This window comes from Grampus griseus, assembly GCF_964374135.1.
Source record: "Grampus griseus genome assembly, chromosome: 16".
Taxonomy (NCBI): domain Eukaryota; kingdom Metazoa; phylum Chordata; class Mammalia; order Artiodactyla; family Delphinidae; genus Grampus; species Grampus griseus.
The window spans coordinates 73,440,191-73,463,202 of record NC_139010.1 but is presented as its reverse complement, the minus strand read 5'-3'; positions in this window follow the sequence as shown (position 1 = coordinate 73,463,202).

The following is a 23,012-nucleotide window of genomic DNA, read 5'->3' as shown; positions in this document are numbered from 1 at the left end:
TGTTGACATTAATGCACACAACTCGGAACGTAATGCTGGGCCGCCATTTAAATGATTATTTGTTTAAATTTCAAGTCGCCAGCAGGAAATCCTTACTTTGTTCAGCACCTTTCTCTACACACCATCCCCCTGCTCTTTCCCCTATGATTTGCATCAAAGTGTCCGTGGCCGTTCAGCTCACATACGCATGCTTCAAATAATCCACGCCCGTCAAATTTCATTTTTTCTTTTCAGATCATACTCGTCACATCCCCATCCTCGCCAGCCTTGAAGTCCGCCTCAGTGTATTCGTATATGAGGAAAAAATGATTTAAATACTGCCAGTTATAGGATAATTAATCTTTGAACTACTCAGGAACTTCAAATGTATATACCAAGTAATCTGCATGAACTTGTAATTACTATGTATTTATACGATACTTTCCATGTAATCACCAAGTCGTTACATGGTTATGTGAGCCTTGTAAATTACGGTGATAGCAGAAAACGAATCTCGCCCTCACCGCCACAAAAAGCCCATGCGGGAGCCGCAGGTCTCCACAGCAGCCAGTTCATCGAAGGATCCAGAAAGAGTCTATCCTTTAAAGGGAGCTAGAACTTTTACCTGCAATAGAGTCCCAACTTTAAGAAATATCAGGGGATCCAGAGACTGGTGACGTAGGCAGGGAGCAGCCTTCCTCATTCAGCTTTCATACAAAGACTGATCGGTTTGGGCAATTTATTGTTGCTGGGGTTGAAAGGCAATTGGAAAAAAAAATCTCTAGGCAAAATCCATCATCAGTTCTGCAGGCTGCATTGTGCTGTGACATGGGGAAAGTCCTAAAATAAATTCCAATGTGAGTTTCAAGAACCAGCCCTGAGGCAGATTTGGTTTGTCATCTTTTTGAACCCAATTAAAGCAGAAGCAAAACCTTTAGTTTTTCCGAACTGGGGCATCTTGTCCCGACTCTCCAAAAGTACCTTCCTTCACAAATAAACTCCGTGTGTGTGTGTGTGTGTGTGTGTGTGTGTGTGTGTGTGCGCGCGCCCACGCACATGAGCACTCGTACGCACACACATGTGTGAGCAAGTGCTGGCACACTAATTTAATCTATTCAAAAGCTACATTGGACCATGTGGACCCTTTGTTCAGAAGCAACCATCTAAATGGGAAGGACCCGTCTCCCTCCCTGGTAGGTACCCTCCTTTCTTCTTGACTGGGCTGCTGAGCTCTGCTTTTCCTTGGCACGGGGAAGGACCAGGGCGTATACAGCACCATGGCCTTTCTGGGCGCTATAAGTGGCCACTCAGAGTAGAGCAAGGGACACAGAGTGGCTGAATCTGTAGGGGATTCTGGACTTCCATGGAGTCAACAAGTTTTCCTCTTTTCTCAGCCCAACTTAGAAATAGGAAGAAACAAGGCAACAACCCTGCAGGGTCCACCAAGGCCCTGCTGGTCAGCTGACCCACACCCAGAGCCTGGCTTGGCTCCCACACAGCTCCAAGACAATGTCCCCAGCCCACCAAGGTTCAGCAGCTGGCTGGTTCAGCCTCCACAAAGGCTTGTCTCTTCAGAGGCTCGACCACCTAGAACTGCACTGTCCAGTACGGTAACCACTAACCACAAGTGGCTGTATAAATACGGCCCTGAAATTAAAGGCTGTGTTTCGTGGTCGCACCAGCCACATGTCAAGTGCTCAGTAGACGTGTGCGGCTGGCGGCTACCACGTGGGCAGTGCAGATACAGAATCTGTTCACGATTGTTGGTCTAGAACTCTACATAATTCTCTGCTATCTGTCCTGACCTTTCCCTACCCAGAGACACTGACATATAGGGGGTCAAAGGACAAAGCCAGAGAGGTTTGCCTGAGGCCATTAAGAGGCTGCCTCGCCTCCTCAGTAAGACTTCTTCTTACTATATCTGGCCTCTTGGGCAGAGCCGAGGTCAGACTCAAGGCTGAGCGTGTTACCCAGAGCTCAGCGGACGCTCGCTGGGATTCCTCTTGGGGAACTAAAGCCACAGACCCCACAGAGCCCTGGGAGACGTCTGAGGCCATGGAGGCTGTAAGTGACTAGTGGTCAGTTCTGCTGGCCAAATTGGTGTCTACATCATAGAGAGGGCAGCCTTTGCAGGTGTAAACCTGGGATATCACTCTGCCTTCCAGGCTAAGAAATTCCAGGGAGAAATTCTAATCATTCATTATCTTTAATCACATATTCTATTATTTTCTACTTCATTGATATTGTATGTAACTCATTATTGTGGCTGTTTTCCCAGTGCCTACCATATGCAGACCAATTGTCTCTTTAATCCTCACAAAGCCCTATGAAGTAGAAACTGTGATCCCATTTTATAGATGGGAAAACTAAGGCTGGATGGACTCATTGACTCCCCCAAAGCCACATGGCTAGTCAGCAGTGCACTAGGATCCAAACCTCACCCATTTCCACACGTACAGGCCTATTCTTCAGCCTCGTATGAGCTGTCTCTGCTGCCAGCAGGCATACAAGAAGCTAAGCAGAGTGCCTAGCCTTCCAAATCCTCAGCCACACTCATTCTCAGCTTGCAAAGTGCTTACCTTCTTCACTCTGCTAACAGCTCTTGATTGATCACCCTCCCAATCGGTGGCGGTTTGTGAAATGGCCCCATTTCTACCTCTCCCCATATCCATGCCTCCTTTGCAACGGGATTTTGCAGCTCCTTTCTTCAAGCAATGGAATGCATTTTGCAGAGTGTATTTCTGAATTTAGGTTGGCCTTGTGACTTGATTTGGCCGATAAAATGGGGCAGAAGCAACACCATGCCACTTCTCAGAGTAGGTCTCAAGAGGCATTGCATCCTTTCCTGCTCTCGCCCTCTCTCTCTCTCTCTCTCTCTGTGTGTGTGTCTATCTATGTCTCTCTGTCTCTCACACACACACAAACGCACACACAATCCAGCCACCACCACTTAAATGAGCCCAGGCTTGCCGGCTGGAATAATGAGAGATAAATGCCCCAGTTGTCCCCACTGCCCAGCTAATAGCCAGCCAGCCTTGGGAAACAAAGCCACTTCGTTGACCTGCAGCTGACCACAGATGCACGAGGAAGCATACTTAAAAAGGAAGAACTGCCCACTGAGCCCAACCAAGTTTGCTGACCTATAGAATCATAGATAAATGATGGCTGCTTAAGCCACTGTATTTAGGGGGTGGTTTGTTTCACAGCAGGTTCTAACTACATACAGCACAACCTCCAAGCCAAATAGGTTTTCTTCTTTAATTGACTGGTTATCTTTAGGGCTATGTCAGAGCTTCTGCCGGAGACCCTGAAACCCACCAACCCGGTGAAATTCAATAGCGCTCCTCTTGTCACCAGTCCTGAGCACCATGAAACCTCCTTGCTCAGCAAGCAACTGACAAATGAGAATTTTTATTTTAAAAAGTCCAACTCTAGACTCTAATCTCATGTCATTGGACATGAGATTCATTCCCACTCTTGGTTCTGATTTTGGACCAAACCACAAAATCTCCCATATCCACTAAGATTCTTGCTTTTATTTTCTTTCCTTTCATAACCAGGCATCCAGAGGAAAATGTTTATCCCTCCCAAATCCATCAGCAGCCTGCAGGGCTGAATGAGACCCACCCAACTCATTTTCCATTTTCCCACTGGGTCCATCAATTTCAGGCCTTCCCAAGCCCAGAGTGCAACTCACATTAGAAATCCTGTAAGACTTGTGTCTGGAACAGTGCTGTACAGCCCATAACACGTTCCATGCAGCTGAAAGTGAGATGCTGGAGACTGGGTCATGGCCAAGCTGGGCTATTCCAGCAAACTCCACGAAGCCTCAAGGAAATATTCCATCACTCATGCTTTAGGTTTCATAGTTTTGCTCCATGAGTTCCTGGAATTCCTAAGCATTTTACACTCTGCATTCATTCAATAAGTAGGGCTTAGTCACTTAATATGTGCAAGCAAGACTTGGACGGATAAAGAGAGGGAGGAAAATAGACCTACGCTTGGAGAGAGCTCACTGCTGTACAGGTATAAAAATGACAAAAGATGTTGATGGGCAGAATAAAATAGGCATCAGCAGAGAATAAAACAAGAATAGCTGATATTTTCAAATGTTCAGCATCTTCCAAGCATGCTTCCAATTTCTCTAACATTCATTAATAATTTATTTAATCCTCACACCTCTCTTATGAAGGCACTATTACCTGTCCCATTTTACAGATGAGAAAACTGAGGCACAGAGAGGTTGAATAACACAGGCATTCCTCTACTGCATTCCTGAAAATATACATGAGGATTAGATGTGTAGAAGTTGAGTAACAGACTGATGTGTTAGAAATGGAGCTCCTTTTCAATAATGTAAAACAGAAATTATCTAGCACAAATATTCTACTATGTACAGCGTACAATGTATTATTTAAATTTAAATATTTTAAGTCATTCATATATCAAAATGATTAAAACCCTAAAATATTAATTAAATATAAATATAGACAAAAGCATTGCTAAAGTAATTTCTTACCCCAAATCTCTGACCTCTTGGTTGACCTGAAATGGTATTTATAAAGCAAAAAAAGCCAGTTTTTTTTTTAATTGAAGCATGGTTGACTTACAATATTATATTAGTTTCAGGTGTACAACATAGTGATTTGATATTTTTTATAGATTACACACCATATGAAGTTATTATAAAATATTGACTGTATTCCCTGTGCTGTACGTTACATTCCTATGACTTATTTTTAAAAGAGCCAGTTTTAATTTGGGTCAGAGGATTTACTGAGAAGGACGCATTGCCACAAAGCCAGCTCTGAACGTACTTCTGAGCTGAGAAGCTGGGCACCTGTTGAGCCAAAGCAGAGCCTGGGAGCTGGTAAACCTGAATTTGAACAAGGGCTTCTCTCATTGTGGCTGAGTATCCTTGGGCTAATCACTTAACCTCTCTGAGTTTCAGTTTCTCAGCTTAACATGGAATCTTTGATATCAACTTTCCCGACCCCCTTGGGCTTTTTGTCAGGATCGATTAGAACACATTGTGAATGAGTTCTGTGAACTCATTAAGTTAAGCACTTATGCTCCAAGTCAGTCTTCTTAAAGTGTGGTCCGTGGACCTGCAGGATCGGCATCACCTGGGAACTAGGGCAAATTCTCAGGCCGTAACCCTACTGAATCCGAATCTCTGAAGGGCGGGCCCAGGAAAACCCTCTGGCAATCCTTATGCATGGTAAAGTTTGAGAACTACCACCTCAAGTGATGCTGCTTCCCCAAGAGAGTCCCAGGTTACAACTGTGAGAATTATCGAGTGCCCCTTTCATCCTCAAAGATATCTCAGAACAGATAATAAAGTGTATGGTCCCTACAAATGGCTCACCTGAGCCTAAGCCTTCCTAAGATATGGGGACCCTGTTATCACCATGGAGACTTGGCTAGAAAAGGGAAGGAAGGAAGGTAGGGAGGGAGGGAAGGAAGAAGGAAAGAAGGAAGACAGATGGGCAGATCTTCTCTAGGATCTGCCTTTTGGGTGATTAGAAAAACTAGAAGTAGAAATCGTGGGCATAGGCCACAAGACCACAGTGGTCCAGAGGATCCTGGCTGTTGTGGCTGTTTCTTCTTCTTCTTTTTCTTTTTTTTTTTTTTTTTTTTTGCAGTACGCAGGCCTCTCACTGTTGTGGCCTCTCCCGTCGTGGAGCACAGGCTCCGGAAGCACAGGCTCAGCGGCCACGGTCCACGGGCCCAGCCGCTCCATGGCATGCGAGATCCTCCCAGACCGGGGCACGAACCCGCGTCCCCTGCATCGGCAGGCGGATACTTGTTGAGGTTGTTTCTATGTCAACAATCATGCCATCATCTATAAATACTAGAGGTCAATCACTGGTCCCCTCGCTTTCACAGATCCTAGGTGAATTCTACACAGTACACCATGCAACTACTTATTTGCCAGACCTGACTTAATCCATCCTCTTCATCCCAGAGATGAGCCAACTGAGGCCCAGACAATAACTCCTCTGTGGCGTATGGAGTTATTTGCGGAGCTTGGAGTGCCACACAGAGATAATTCCACTTGCAACTACATGCTGCCTGAGAGTGAATCACCTTGAATGGCTGGGCCTGCTGAGAAGAAAGGAGAGGAATATGGCAACTTCTGGCGAAACCAGCCTGAGCTACCTTGGGGGAAATAACTGCAACTCTAACCTAACCAGGCAGAGCTCACCCATTTTTCAGATGAACAAACGGAGGTGCAGAGCCAGTTAACTGGCTTGCCCTGGTGGCTGAGGGGACCTGAACTCCTGATACCACTTGATCCTTGAATATCTGATTGGAAGTGTTGATTGCCTTTCATACTTAAGGACTCTCATTTGCTGCTGGCCCAAAATTCTTATCTTAAGGATTCATTCCTTTGGATCTGGAGAACAACTCAATGGGCAAGAGTCTTACCTGTGAGATTAGTGCCCTTATCTGCAAATGTGGTCATGAGTAGGCAGTGAGCCAAGAATAGGGCCATCTCACCAGTTTGGTTGTATCTACACACCTGTCTTTTTATTATTTACTCAAAATTTTACTCTCAGTTGATTTACCTTTTTATTAATAATTTTAATACATTTATTTTAGAAGAACATATCACATGACTGCTGGAAATGGGAAACCGCATCACTTACCATAATTCATTAAAACCAATATATAATTTCAAAATATAAAATGTTTATTAGTAGGGCTTCCCTGGTGGCGCAGTGGTTGAGAGTCCGCCTGCCGATGCAGGGGACGCGGGTTCGTGCCCTGGTCCGGGAGGATCCCACATGCCACGGAGCGGCTGGATCTGTGAGCCATGGCCACTGAGCCTGCGCGTCCGGAGGCTGTGCTCCGCAACGGGAGAGGCCACAACAGTGAGAGGCCCGCGTACAGCCAAAAAAAAAAGAAAAGTTTTATCAGTGCAATAACTCCAACCAACTCACGTGCCACCAACATGACACATAATGCATATGGAAATGCCAGCACACATGGGAAGGTGAGGCCAGGAGAAGGAAAGGGAAGGAGTTCCCATGTCTGCACTGAGGCTGCACAGTGCTTTCCAGAGAAATCCCAGGGGGTGGAAGGAGGCTTGGACATGGCCTTGGTGAAGCCACTTCTATTTCAAGCTCAGTTTCTTCAGCTCAAAAGTGAGGCTGAGCGTGATCATTCTTTCCTTCCCTGGAGGCTTAGGGGGACAATTAATTAGGACTGTGGCTGTGTGTGAGCTCTATAAACAGTGTCACAGCACAGAATTGAATGATCACCATCGTTGTTCCCAGCTCTCCCAGCTGTGTGAGGCTGCCAGTCCTGAGCAGATGCAGGTGCGCACAAGAAAGGGTGCTGGTCCAGGAGACCTCGTCCCACACGTGGGTGACGGCACCTTGTAAACATGAAACAGAAACTAAGAAAATGCAAATAAGAGCAGACCATCAAGACTAGGGAGAGCAAAAGTGCAGGTCATAAAACATCACATAGTTGCCCTAGTTTAGATTTAACACTGAGCCTCCTGGTGGCCAAAATGAAAAGGGAAAGACAGTCAGTTATGAAAGAGGAAAGCAAAGCCTTTCAGCTTCTCAGGGACACAAAGTTCTTCTTAGTCTTAAATTAAAAAATTAATTTTTCACACGGGGTTTAAGATGGGGCCACTAGGTGACAGGAAAAATAGCTTATCCCAGGGCTGTACATCCAGCCTCAGCAGCCTCTGCAGATCCCAGGGCCCCTGGTGAATTTGCCAGTGCCTCCAGGCTGCTTTTGGATTCATGCTTCCTGTTTCATTTTGTGACTATCTCTACAGTGTGCACAGTGGGAAGAGTGCTGATCTGGGAGCCTGAGAACTCCAGGTCCAGTCCGGGGTTGTGGGACCCCACACAAAACAGCTGTAACTCTGACCAAAACTCCTCCATCTGGTGGTGCAGCCACTGAAAACCTTTTTGGAAGAATTACAATTGCATCTGCAAAGCTCATGAGGCATAGTATAGATGTGACAGGATTTCACCCATATTAGATAAGTCTATCGGTACATAAAAAGGCCAAATGTAGAGTGGTTAGGAACACACGGAGGGTGCTAGAGCCAGTCTGTCCGTCCAGGCTCAAATCTGATCTCCCACCGCCTCTATCTGTGTTGCCTTAAGCAAGTCAAAACCTCTCTGGGCCTCTGCTTTCTCATCCGTAAAATAAGATAATAACAGTACCTACCTGATAGAGTGGTTTTAAGAACTAAATGATTTCGTATGTAAAAAGCACTTATAATAGTGCCTGGCACACTGAGGACTCCTGTGTGTGTACATGTGCGTGTGTATTTGTGTACATGGGTGTACACGTGTGCCTGCATGTGAGAATGGGTGTGTGCAGCCACTGAGAAAAGTTCCCACAAAAAAAATCTGAAATGCTAAATGTCTCTGGTGGTGGTTTGGGTTTCCTTCTTTATGCTTTTCTTTACTTTTCAAATGATTTTCTTTACTTTTCTACTCAGGGGGGAAAGTGCTTTGTCCTTGACTTTCATCATCTGAAAAATCAGGATCCCAAACCTTGTGTCACGTATCTGCCAGGGTCACTGCAAAGTTCAAGGAGACGCGGAACTCGGGGTTTATAAACTGTGAAATGCTGTACACAGTTATGGGATTGCCCGTATAAGCACCCTGGAGCCTTGGACCTCCAGCTCTCTGGGCCGGGTCCCCCGTGGGTGGGTCCTATGGCTGTGTCTCCCTCACACCCCGGCCCTGGATCTGGGTTGGGGGCTGCCCCCTTCATTCCGGTGAGTCCTCTCTGAGCCCCCTCCCCAAAAGACTCCTTGAGCAGGGAAAACATTTCCCCCTCCAGCCATCAAACGCTCCAGCCCCTCAGGTTTAAAAGCTCGATAGTCCTTTATCATCCCCTTCGTGGTGGAAAGAATATCTCTCCGGCACCTTCCTACCCACACATCCCTACCTCGCATCCTTACCACAATCGGGCCTCTGAATGTTTTCCATTGAATTCAGTGTTTTTAAAAAATGTGCAGGGGTCTCCTTCCTTGGGTGTTTATCCCACCCCTTGGGGGATATCTGGAGCCAGCCCCCTTCTCCGGCTCCCTGATCCAAATTCATATCTAGAAATGAAATTTACAAAAAACAATAGACCTGAAAGGAACCAAGAGACCTTTTGCACATTATCTTCTTGAGATTTTTCTTTTTTCCTTAAAGCAAATTTGGCATCTTAAGCGAGATACCACCGTATATTTATGGGAGTTTAATAACTTCTTCCATTAATAACATAGACAAACTAATTTACCCAAACGTGTCTGTTTTAAACTCTGGGAACAAAGGGTGGGAGGAAGAAAATCAATCTTTCCTTTGTACTTGAGCCACTGACCCGTTAAAGCTTTGAAGATCATTTCTTTAAGAAATTGTGAAGAGTTATTTAACTACAAACAGCAGCTACCTTCCCATTCCAGCTGCGTAATCAAGCATAATAAATTAGAGTTTAAAAAAAAAAAGTTGATTCCTTTTTTTTTTTTTTTTTGTATAACTGAAAATCCTTAATAGCACTTTGACAAATCGGCTTCATGGCAGACACCAGCGAACTTTCCTTGCACTGGAGCTGCTGAAGCCATCCGGAGACATTCCTGATTGGAGGCCGTTGGGAGAAACCCAGGTTTTACCTTTGAAGCGGGGCTTGATAAAGTTCCTGCCGCTGGCAGGGGTGAGCGCTGCCCTGGGACCCAGCCACCCTGAGCGGGCGGCAATCTCCGTCCTCTGCCCTGAACGCCCGCCGGCAGAGGGCCAGTCTACTGGGAAGGGGCAGCTCAGGCTGGCCCCCAGCAGTGGCCAAGCGCCTCCCTCCCGAATCTGGTCAGCATTCCTCCGTGCAAACCGTTCTGATCCACTGTGATAAAAATCAGTCTCCGTGGGTCTTGAAAGAGTCAAAGGCCCTTCTTAATCAAATGATCAACTGTTCATTTTGAAAGCTTGACTGGTTCAATTAAGATCACAGGCAGGAGACGGGCCGGTCATATTACCCTCCTTTCCAGCCCGCCTGGCCAGTCGCCGTCCCCAAAACCTACCTTTGACCAGCCCACTCCTGTGCCTGCCTGGAATGTTCCACCACCCCCTAATGAAATCTGACCACCCTTCAAGGCCTCATTCTGCTCCCACCTCCTCCCAGAAGCCTTCCCTGGGCCGACCAGCCGGCAGGGACCTTTCTTCCCCCTGAAATCTTGCAGCCATATTGTGTATCCTTTCACTCTGGGTTTTGCTGTGGTCTGTCTCAAGCTGCTCTTACCCACTTAAGAGCAATCAGACTACAAGCTCCTGGAGGAACCTAGCCACGGGACATGGCCTCCGTGAGCACAGCCTCACCACTGACTGAAGAGGGGCCTTTATAATGTCTGTGCGAGTCTGCAAACAGGCAGCCCTTGGTGGCAAAGGGTTGGCTTCCAAGAGTTCATTTGTGAGTCAGGCTGTTTGGAATTCAGAATGTGCTCTTTTATTTTCTCCAAAATAACCATGTTCTAGAATGATGCAATAATGCTCTGGTGGAGGCTAGGTCGCAGGCTAGCCCACAAAGTCCTGTTTTGCCTGTAACATAACTGCAATACTATTCAACAGACATGCTCCAATTAACAGTGTTAATCCAGTGGGAGCTGAATAATTTTTTATGGGCTAGCCTGGGAACTTGACCCCATTATCCACTAAAGGGAAATGCTTTGGTGAGAGGGACACTCACCTCCGCCCCCTTCCTCCCATCCGTCACATGCCACAGTAGCTGGCAGGGTACAGAAAGGGGACAAAGCTATGGGGGCCCTCTCCTGCTTTCTTCCCCTGATCAGGTCAGCCTGGCTGCCCCTAAAACAAAAAGAGAGAGGGAGACTCAGGGAGCCCTAGTTGGCCAGAGATGCCCCTGGCAAAGCCAATTTTCTGATGGATGGTGGCAGTAGGGATGGGGGGTGAGGGCTATAAGTTTAGGGACCATGGGAAGCAGCACCTACATCACAGGTCTGTGGAGAGCTGCCCTTCCAAGCATGCCCAAGCCCAGCTCGCAGAAGTGGTATCTCCCAAAGGCATTATTTTAATCAGGAGGTAAAGCAGAGACATCCGTGTGCTCTGCTGTTACTTTAACGAGAGCCCTCATCTTTCCCCTTCTGTCCCTGGCATGGGGCCATGTGGCACAGCACCTCCCTCCCGCCCCCAGCCTCCAAAGCACAAGGTCAGGTAATGCTCAGGGCTCCAATCCTGCCAGTCTGTCTACACCTGGTGACTAGACATGCTGAATTTCTATTTTTTAAAACAGCAAAACTTAAGGGGTAGTGTTTTTTGTTTGTTTGTTTCTGTTTTTTAATTAATTAATTAATTTATTTATTTTTGGCTGTGTTGGGTCTTCGTTTCTGTGCGAGGGCTTTCTCTAGTTGTAGCGAGGGGGGGCCACTCTTCATCGCAGTGCGTGGGCCTCTCACTGTCATGGCCTCTCTTATTGTGGAGCACAGGCTCCAGACGCACAGGCTCAGCAGTTGTGGCTCACGGGCCCAGTTGCTCCGCGGCATGTGGGATCTTCCCAGACCAGGGCTCGAACCCGTGTCCCCTGCATTGGCAGGCAGATTCTCAACCACTGCACCACCAGGGAAGCCCAGGGGTAGTGTTTTTGATGTCCCCCAGTTAACCACCCCCCAGGAGCTCTTACTGTCAGCATTGATGCTTTCACAGACAATACCACGTATACGTCTCTTCTGATTAAGTTATCAATAAATTATATTCACGTCAGTGATTTTTCTAGAAACGTCTCCATCCCAAATTTTAGACGCACCCTCTACTCAGTCCATGTGACCCCAGAACACCTTTTCAACTGACATAGTAGCACTAGGGAGGTTGACCCTGGAAGGAAAGTCAAAACTGGCCTGGGTCGTACAACGTCGGGAAATCCTTAAGGGGAAGCTTTCAGAGTCTCCTTACCTCATTGCTGCACCACTTTGCAGACGCTGTGTTAGAACCCATTTAAAGCATTCAAGCATATAATCAAATTTCAGTAATGAGTTATTAATTAAGCAGGGGCAACCAATTCTCTGCTAACTGCCTCATAAACAATCGACAGGAGATTTGTGAATTTTGACTTCCTGACACTATTAAACAAATCAATATTAGGTTTCAGACACAGCAATTCAGACAGTTTTCTCTGTTATTTGGCAGCCATCTGCCTAGAATACTAATGAAAGAATTAAGAGCTGGAGATTTTGCATGTGTTCCATCAAAAAGATCCTTATCTGTGGGGAATTGGGGCCTGATTTGCATGGAAGAAGTCTTTGCTTTTGTAGGTACAATTTTTCTCAATATGTCACTCATTAGTATTTATAAAAGCTCTGGGCAGTGGAACGTCCACCAGGCTTCAGAGCAGCCAAAGCCCTACTGGAGATAGCTCGGAACAAAGCAATTCATTTATTTATATATTTTGCAGATTGGTTAATTTATAGCTAACCTAACCCATGGAACACTTGGGTCTAAGAACACAGCCAAGCTCCTTATTCAGCTTTTATTTTCTCAAAAGGTCTGTTTGTTCCAGTGTAGAAACAGCTAACTAAATGAGGAAGATGGAGTTTTGCAAAATCTGGGCAACCTCTAAGTGGCAAAGTGTGGTCATCTTGGTTTACCCTTGACCTTCTCTCTTTCTTTCTCTTCTCTTTGTTTATTTCCCTTTAGGGCTCACTTAGCAGTGCTGTTAAAAATACCTTATAGAGACAATGACAGAGATTTACCTCTGTTTATCTAAGGAAGAAATATAGCCCAGGTAGCAGCAGTGCTAAGAGCTCTTATTCTTACTTCATGTACCCCAGACCCAGAGTCGGGGATTTGTTCAAGGGGTCGCTCGGCATGTGTAACCCATTCCCTCTGTGGCCTCCTGGCTTAGTCGCCAAAAAGGTACCAAATAGGAGTCCACCTGAGGGTTTAAGGATTGGCACTAACATGGTGATAAGGACCCTTTCCAGAGGCAGAAGCTCCCCTGCTTATCATATACTTATCTTAATTCTTTGCAGCCGAAAAAAACCAAAAAAACCCCCACGTATATACCTACTATACAGTTTTTAATAGATCTTTTTATATACTGATATATTTTATATAGATATACATACCCAGAAATGTATTCTTGGGAGATTTGGGGTTGAATTTTTTTTCAGATGCATTTTGATTTTGTTCCTTATTGAAAAGTATCTTAAAACAATAATCTAAAACCAGAAAAACTGAACTTTGTTATCTAATCCTAAAGCTAAGAAATCTCCTCAGTGGTTCTTATCCTTGGATGTTTAGACCAATAGAGTTCATTGACTAGCTTCAGAGGGCTCCAGAATTCTCCTGACATTGTCTGCAAAACTTGGTATTTGAATATATTTTCATTTTTTGAGGAGGGGCCCTACAGCTTTAATCAATATTCTAAAGGGCTCTATAACTCAAAATGAATTAGAACCACTTTTCTAACCCTTTTATAGATGGGGAAGCAGGGGGCTAAGTGAACGCTATGATTCTCAAGGAGACTGATGGATGGTGGCTAAAATCCCACCTCTAGACTTCTGGTCATGTGATCTTTCTTTGCATGGCATGCTGGAGTTGCTGTTTATTGACCAATTAAGATTATATTCAATTGTTAGTAACAAGAAGTGAAAAATAATAGTGACTTAAGTAGGAAGAAATGTTTTCCTCTTCCACCTAAATGAGGTCCACTGATCAGCAATCTGGGACTGATATGGCAGCACAATGATCATCAGAATCCCAGGCTTCATATACCTGGGATTGCTCTGTTCTATCACGTGGTTCCAGATGGCTGCCCAGCTCCAGACATCATATCCTCATCTCTAGTCATCAAAAAAGGAAGAAGGGTAGAGTGGTAGAGAGGGCATGTCCCTTCTTCTAAACATATTCTTGGGAATCCTCTGGCAGCCCTGTGGTTAAGACTCGGTGCTTTTGCTGCTGTGGGCCCAGACTCCATCCCTGGTTGGGGAACTAAGATCCCACAAGCTGCGAGGTGAGGCCAAAACAATATATATATATTCTTCGGAGACCTTCTTATATCTTAAAAACCAAAACTTAGTTACATGGCCACACTTAGCTGCAAGAGAGGCTTGGAAATGAAGTCTTTATGGTTGGTAGGGGAAACTGCACATTGGAGGAAAACAAGTGGTAAGAGAAAGTGCCCCTCCTGAGCACATCCCAAGAACCAACACAGAATGTGCCTAGAGTGACTCTGACCCAAGTCTACTGCACGAAGCCAGAAGGCAAAGGTGTCTTCGTGCCTAAAGGAGTGTCAGGTCAGAATGGAGGACATGTCGAAAAAGTGTCACCAAAGTTAACAATGGTAGAAGGGACAATCTGGTGTGGAGGTGGAGAGTTAAACAGAGAACCAAGAACTGCAGAAGGGAGAATGGGTGAAGTGGGAGGTGGGGAGGATGGGTTTCAGATCAACACACTGGCAGGTGCTCACATAAGTAGATCTCTATAAAGGGCCCACCACGGAGCAGACGTTGGGTTTGGTTCTCCTTTGATCAGCCTGGTTATCTCACCCTCAGATTCTGAGGTCTCCAAACCCATTTAGGGTAACAAACAATGGACTTTCTTAAGGCCACTCTCATCTTGAAGCTTGGGGGAGAAGTATGACCTACCTGTCCTTACAAAATATATGAAAGTTCAAGCAGAAATCCAAACTTAGAAAGGGAAGAAATTAATGTGAAGTGTTTCCCACATTGCACGAGGAGCTTTGTTTTACAAGGTTTACAGGGGGCCTTCGGGAGTCTCCCTGACATATATCAAGATGACTTCGTGTTCCAAAATTCAATTCGCATAATATTTGAGAAGAGTAGCAACTGACTGGGTTATACCTCTCTATTCCCCGAAATAGGTAAGGGGAAGACAAGAAGAGGGATCCACCATCAATTGAATATTTATTACATGTTAGACCAATTCCCATACACTGTCTCACTTAACTCTCACCACACAGTAAAGTAGGCCATATACATATTCTGTCCCTAACTTGTTCACATCATGCAGGATGTGGCAGAACTGGTGCTAGGTACTGCATATCCCAGTCTCTCTCTCTGCTCTAGCTTTCTGTGAGATGTCCCACACTATCTCTTTGTCATGTAGAATCTCTATTAATTTTGTCCAAATATCATATTTTGGTTTTCCATTTAAAACCAGCAACTAGAACAATACCATAAATATGGTTTGTGTTTGGGGACATGGAAATTTCCTTTACTGTTTTGCCAAATTATAACTTAGTTTTTTAAATTTTAAAATATCCATGTTACCTTTGCAGTCAATGTCTCCTAGTCCATGAGTACTTTTAGTTTGAAATTACTATAGATTGTTAAAATAATTCATCAAATGAAAAATCCAGAGAAAATTCAGAAACTATCACTGTTCTCCATCAGTCTTATATTCCTTACCTTGATGGAGCTACCTGGAAACATGTTATGTATTTTTAAATATGTTAGTTCAGAGCACTGGCCATATGCCAATGCACAGTTGATTGATCACTCAAGGTTAACAGCTGCAGTTCCATATTCCTGGATGATACTATGTCAGTCTTTGAACATTATTTCTGGTCAAGAGAATCCACTCCAGTCAGCTTAAGCAGAAGGGGAGTGTTATTAAGGAAGACTGAGTAGCTCACAGAACCTCCAGGTGTGCTAGAGAATGAGATTTGGATGCTGCAAGAAATACTGTAGCCAGGGGGCCACTTCACTGGGAACCTAACACATGAGACTGTTGTTCTATAAAATCCATGGTCTCTGTGGCCCACTGATCAGAACCTATGATACAGAATTATGGGCTCCACAAACTTCATCAGAGCCAGCTCCAAACACAGATGCCTACACCCCACTCCCCAGCATGTCTGATCTTCCTGCATGTGGCTACCATCTTCTATTGCTCACTTCACTTCCAAGATTTGCGTGGCACATCTACTGAGCAGAATTCACATCATATGCAAATACCTAGCTGCAAGGGAATCTGGGAAATGTACTTTTGTTTTGTTTTCAGCTCCAGAGCAACTATAACACAAAAAGGTAAGCTAGGAGGGAGTTGGGATGAGTGACAAGTGAGCTAATGGACAAAATCAGCCACCGTAATGCTGGTCGTGATTCTCCTTTTGGAAAAACTAACCCATACACGTCAAGGCTCTGATATAACTACAGTGTATCCATGCTGAGTAGTACTTTTACATCTGTAAACTAATCTAATTTACACAAAAATCCCCTTAGCTAGATAGGTACCACCTTATCTGTAGATGAGGAAACTGAGGCTTCACGATGTTAAGAAATTTTCTCAACATCGTACAGATAGTGAATGGTGGAGCTGAGCTTTGCTCTGCTATGTCCTCATCCATCAAAAGAGCTACTACAGTGAAAAGATCACAAAAGCTCAGCCAATGACCAGCTGAGTGACTTAAACAAACTTTCATCTAACTTCCCTAAGTCTCGGGTTACTCATCTGAAAAATGGAAACAATTATGCTTCAAAGGTGGAGTATTAAGGACAGAACAAGATATTACATGTATATCCCTCGCTTTGGATCCAGAATATGTCTTTAAAAAGTGTTAAATAAATAAATGCATGAAAAAATTTAGAAAACAAACCCCCCACAAAAAAAAGGAAAAGAAGAAGACCGTTCTAATTTTGACTCCCTGACAGGCAGTCTTCTTTTGCTGAATGGGACACGATCTGCTTGATAATCTGCCTGAGACAGGAAGAATTCCTGGCCAAGAGTTCAATATTAAAATAGGATTATGGGGCTTCCCTGGTGGCGCAGTGGTTGAGAGTCCGCCTGCCGATGCAGGGCACACGGGTTTGTGCCCCGGTCAGGGAAGATCCCACATGCCGTGGAGAGGCTGGGCCCGTGAGCCACGGCCGCTGAGCCTGTGCGTCTGGAGCCTGTGCTCTGCAACGGGAGAGGCCACAGCAGTGAGAGGCCCACGTCCCGCAAAAAAAAAAAAAAAAAATTGGATTATGTGCTCAGGGAAAGGGAACATTTTATAGTAGCAGTGGCTCGCTTTAAAAACAGGATGCCTGTTAACATTCAGGCTTAATTAAACTGATTCTTGATAAATCCACTGTGACAGGGACCAACACAGTTAACTGTTAACATGCGAGTGCTCCAAGGCTCTCCCTGGGGAGAGAGAGAAAAGAGCATTTTAAGAACTATTGTGGAGATTATTCAGTGTGTTGCCCCTTGTTTTCGTGGTGATGTAAGTCAAGTTTGGAATTCCTTTTTAATTAATTTTGGCCAATGGATAGCACCTCTTTGAATATGACCCTAGATAGACTGGGTCACATAGGGACTAACTTATATTTGGGTTACACTAATTTTTAAAAACTCAGCCAACAAGACAGTGGCAGTTGACTTATTTAAAGTGGCAAAATGTATGGGTTTGGGACGCTCAGGGAGTAGAGGGTAAATAAAAACCTTGCAAGAAATCTCTGCCTTCATTTGTTCACCAAACATTGCGTGTAGATTGAATACAGAATATGCTTCAAGCACACATATATGCACAACTATTTTTCTTCTTTTTTATTGAAAAAAATTTAATTATACTAGTAATACAACTAATTCTTGTTGCACAAAGTTCAGAGTTCAAGACCCCTTCAACGTTCATTTCATTCAAAATGAATGAGATAACACTTGTGTACTTACTATGTCCCAGACATCATTCTAAGTGCTTTACACGTATTAACGTATATTCTTTTCCAATCTAGAGATTGGTACTATTATTGATAACATTTTACAGTGAGAAACCTGAGGCACAGGGAATTTAAAAACTGGCCTGAGATAACACAGCCAGCATGTTATAAAATTGGGATTTGAACCCAGGCTGTCTGGCTTCAGAGCCCATGCTCTTAACCACCACTACATGCCAATTTCAACCCATAGACCTCCCAGTTATAACTTTTCTGTGATGCCTCCCAGATATTTTTCTTCATGTTTACATACCTAGGCAAACCTATAAAAATATTTTTTAAATAGCATGTGTTATACATTAACAGAGTGGTTCTCAAAGTGTGGTCCTCTGTCATCAGCATCACCTGGGTACTTGTTAAAATGCAAATTCCCAGACCCCGTCCTAGACCTACTGGATCAGAAACTCTAGGTCGGGGGCCCAGCCATCTGTGTTTTAACAAATCCTCCAGGTAATTCTAATACACGATGAAGTTTGAGAACCACTGAATTAATGGTGTGCACTAGACTAGATCTTCCAAGAAGTAGACACCAAAATAGGATGACGCGCGTGAGAACCTCATTCAGGGAAATTCCTATATGAGAGGGTATAGGGAGGGAGCCACGCAGGAAGGGAACAAAGAGGAAATAGGAGGAAGGCTGAGATAACCACTTGACAACAACGTAAGCCTTACCCCGAGGAAGGAAAGGGGAGAGGTTAGGTGGGGGCAGCCTAGACTGCCAGTAGAGAATCCTTGACCTCAAAGTTGGCCAATAAAGGAGTTCCATGTCTCCCAGGAACAGGTTGGCTTTAGTGTTCTTCCCAAACCCAGTCATTGTCGGGGAGCAGCCCATGGGAAGCATGGCCTTGACTCAAACACAGAGATGGGTTTCAAAGTGCAACAACTAAGATCCTCAATCTGTGATGCTACCCAGTGATGTGTGAGGCTCATTCTCAGGGCCGCCACATAACGTCACAGGCAATGTTATCATTCTGCCGCTTGCTTGTTTGTTTCACTCAACTATATGTCTTGGAAATCTTTCCCTATGGGTATATATTGATCCGCTAACTCATTTAAAAGACTGCATAGTATTCCATTGTGTGAATATTCCATTGTTTGTGTAATCACCCCTTCATTGACAGGCATTTAGTATTTCCAATGTTTTTGCTATTTCATACAGTGTTTCAAAGTTCATCTCATCTTGTACCCTAGAAGAATTACCAAGAAGTAAAGTTGCCACATCCAGTGTGTGTTTGTGTGTGTGTGTGTGTGTGTGTGCGCGCGTGCGCGCGCATGCGTGAGCTGTATTTTAATAATCACTGCTACATTCTCCTCCAAACTGGCTGCATCAATTCATACTCCTGTGAACAGAAAATAGATAAAAGTAACCATTTCTCCACACCCCAGCCAACACTAGATAGTATCAATCTTTTAATTTTTGCCTATCTGATGAATGAAATGATGTCTTATTGTTGTTTGAATTTGCATTTCCCTGATTATTAGTAAGATTGATCACCTTTTCATATACTTATGGGCCATTTGTGAATTTCCTCTGTGAATTACCTATTTATATCTGTACCATTATTATTAATTTATGTAGATGTTGTGATGTATAAAATACAGTATTATTAAATTGGGAGTATATTTTTATCATCTTGGTTTTTATCAATTAATAGATACTAAAAATATTTGGAACGTTTTCATGTTAAATGGATCTTTGCAAAAATAAAAGGGTTGAGAACAGGTGGATTCCATGGGCTGTGGACTCCGGAGAGCCCGCTAAATACTGCAGGAGACAAAGGGGGCTCAACCCTGGCTCCCAGGAGCCCCAGGAATGTTCACACCAGGCTTCCACAGCCCTGCACAGGATGGGTGCCAGATGCCCAGCCAGCCCCCAAACAGGTTGCCTGGGAGGGCCTCTCCGAGTGGTGTGGCATCAGCTGAAAACAATGTCAGGCAGGCAGGCTCCCCTTCCCACCCCACCTTCAGCCAGTGTCCTGCTATGCGGTCAGGTGACATGGGCTTGCATGCCAGCTCTGCTCTGTACTGTTTGCACAAGCTCCGGCAAATCAGGGAACCTCTCTGAGCCTCGGCTTTCTCATCTACAAAATGCAGATAACCATACCCTTCCTAGAGGTGCTGTGAGAATCCAAGTGCAGAGAGAATCCCCACCCCGGAGATGAGCGCGTTAGATGCCCCATGAATGGTTGCTGTCATGACTGTATTGTGTGCCACTATTACCAATTACCGTAAGAAAGAGAAAGGGGTACACACTCCTTCCAGGCCAGTTTACATCAGAAAGAAGGTGCCTTCAGCCCAAAACCTGGCACAGGGACCCCGGTCTGGGGCTCCTCCCCCAGGGCACCTCTGCAGCCCCTTCTGCAGAAACTCCCAAAGCAAAACTTGGGTCTCCCACCTGGTGTCACCCCCCCAGAAGCCTGTCACTCTCCCAGCACCCCGGCCAGGCCCCGTTTGGCACTGACTTCTTTGTCTCTTGCTGCCCGCCTTAATCTTGTGACGCCAATTAACTGTAATGAAAGTTACATGGGGAAATTGCGGGGTGTAGACACACAAACATGTCTTTAGCAGGCAAACAAGGACAGCCTTAGAACCGTGGTGATTTCCAGGTGGAAAGAAATGTGGAGCTTTCTGTCTCCTCCGGGTAAAAGAGGATTTGCAAAATCCAAAGAAAATAACTCCTGAAGCAGAGGTTTGAACTGCGCCAAGTTTGTGACACGAAGGAAGTCGCTCCCAGAAAGGAAATTCTGATTAAGACTGACAGCTTTGCTGCCACTCCCAGGGGGACAGGACGGCATTTCTCTTGGACAGGTAAGCGGGCTCCACCCACCCACCACATGAGCCCAAGAGGGTCTGGGGATACACCTGACTGCTGGTGATGGATTTCCCCCACTTGTATTTAATTACCCTAATCCCTCACATCTATAGAGCCTTTCAGGGTTTACAGCACACCCATCATCTTGCTTTTGCTTCCTAGCCACCCCTTTAGAGTAAGAATTGTTTGGGTCCCCATTTTGTGTGTGGGCAAAAATGAACTGTGGAAAGGTGAGGTGATTCACCCAGTGATGAGACGACTAGAACGCAGGTATCACATTGCATCCTCAGCCTTCCCCATGAACACACATATCCTGCTGGCTTTCTCCCTCACCCTCCTGAAAACTTACTTCCTGAGCGTGACAAGAAGCACCTGCCCGGGGCATGAGAACAAATTCACGGGTTGCCCGATGTTCATTGCTGCAGCCTCCTGCCATTGCCAAATCCTCATCTCCTTATACCTGAGGGACATCTCTAGGGTGCCTGCGCTCCTCTAAAACTCCACCGTGAGAGGTACCTAGAGCAGGTGTCACATCCTACAGGGGGCTTTTGCCTTCTAGGTTATACACTCCCTGATCTCGTCCAAACATTTGTGGCTGGACCCTTTTATTTTTTCCATCTCACCCTGCCCCACCAAAGGACCAAGAAAATATGCACCCTGATTACATTATTATAACATTCAACTTAAAAGAATTCCTTTGAAATTATTAAATAATAGCTCCCATTTCTAAAGTGCAGGCAATATGTCAGGCCCTGTGCTTTGCAGCTAATGCACATTATCTGACTTAGCCCTCCTGCAGCCATCTGATGTAGCTATTTGTGGTAAGACAGCTAGTTATCCACCAAAGAGCAACCTCCCCCTTCTTCCAGAGTAAGATAATTGTAGCTGAATACATGGTTGCCCAGCTAAAGACTACATTTCCCAGGCTCCTTTGCAGCTAGTCTGGTCATGTGACTATGTTTAGCTCAGTGTAATGTTATTGGGAGCCCTGTGTTCAACTTTGGGGGTGTTCTTTAACTCCAAAGGCAAGCCCCTTACTGTGATCTCTCTCTCTCCTTCCCACTTCTGCATATTAATTTTGACCATGTGGATGAGAAGCAATGGCCCAGGGAGGCAGAGCAGTATGATGGAAGGGGCCCTGGTCCTGGAATGACCACACAAACAGAACAGCACACCAACTGTGGTCATTCATGCAGGACTGATACATGAGAGGAAAATAGACATATCGTTTTTGAGCCACTGTATTTTGGCATCTCTTTGTTTCTTACTATAGCTTCGTCTTTAACTGATGCGGTATTATTATGCTCATTTTACAGTTGGGTAACTTAGGCTCATAAAGACTAAGTGACTTGCCCGAGTTTACATGAATACAGAGCAAGGATTCAAGCCCATGTCTGTTGGATTCCAAAACCTCTGCAAGATGATTCACCCACTCATTCACTCATCTAAGCCTCATGGACTATCTGTGTAATAGAAGCAAGAATCCCAGGGGTTTGCTTGTACAGGAGGATCGTAAACCCATGTTGCCTCCCTCCCTTCCACCCTCAAGAGAATGCCCTGCGCAGGAGGTGAGCTGTCCTGAGATGCAGATGAGAGTTAATTCCAAAACTTCTGCCTGGTCTTTGTAAAACCATAGGTGAGTAAATGGCTCTGAAATGGGTGCCAGTTCTTTCTGTAGGTGACTCTCAGAGGGCAGCCGGGGAGTAGACAAAGAAGGATTAAAAGGGAAACGGAGACCACCTTGATTAATATTCCAAAGGCTTTTCCCTTAGAGAGCAGGAGTCAGTGAAGATGAGTTTGCATTTGGGGAAATGTTTTTTTGTCTTAGTATGGTCTATACTCTTTGATCTCTGAGGATTAATATTTCTCATTGAAAGAGGTACAGCTATGTGTGTGTGTATGTATGTTTGCTCATGTACACATATATGTGTGCCCATGTGAGAACATGTGTTATGGACAGGTATGTATGCTGTTGTATATGTATAGATGTATGTGTGATGTGTGTGTCTATTATACATGTGTTGCTGTGGTTATGTGTGTGCAGTTGTGTGTGTGTGTGCTCATTTGCTGTTGTGTCTGTGTTTGGGGGTGAGGGTGGCGATCTGCCAGTTGTTACTGGATGACTAGGAAGAATCATCCCTTCACACCTCCCCCTGGTGGGCAATCTGGAAGAAGACCTGACTTGGTGTGGCCAACCCCACCACAAGTGTCCTGCTGGAGTCTCTCTGATCTCCTCCCAAACACACACACACACACACACACACACACACACACTTGCTCACCTTTTTAAAAATCTTGACCAAATCACTCAGCTTCTAGAAAGGAGCTGCAAAGATTACTGAAGCTCACAGACTAGCTGCTCAAAGGAGGAGGATGAATTCTAGGGCCAGGCCAATCCTCTGAGCAGAGCATAGAGCTTTCCCAATGGGGGGTAGAGACTCATCTACAAGATTTAAAGAAGGAGGCAAGCTCCAAGGAGGACAGGGCCATCCTGGCTAAGAACCCAGACTCCCCATGGGTGGTTGTCTCATG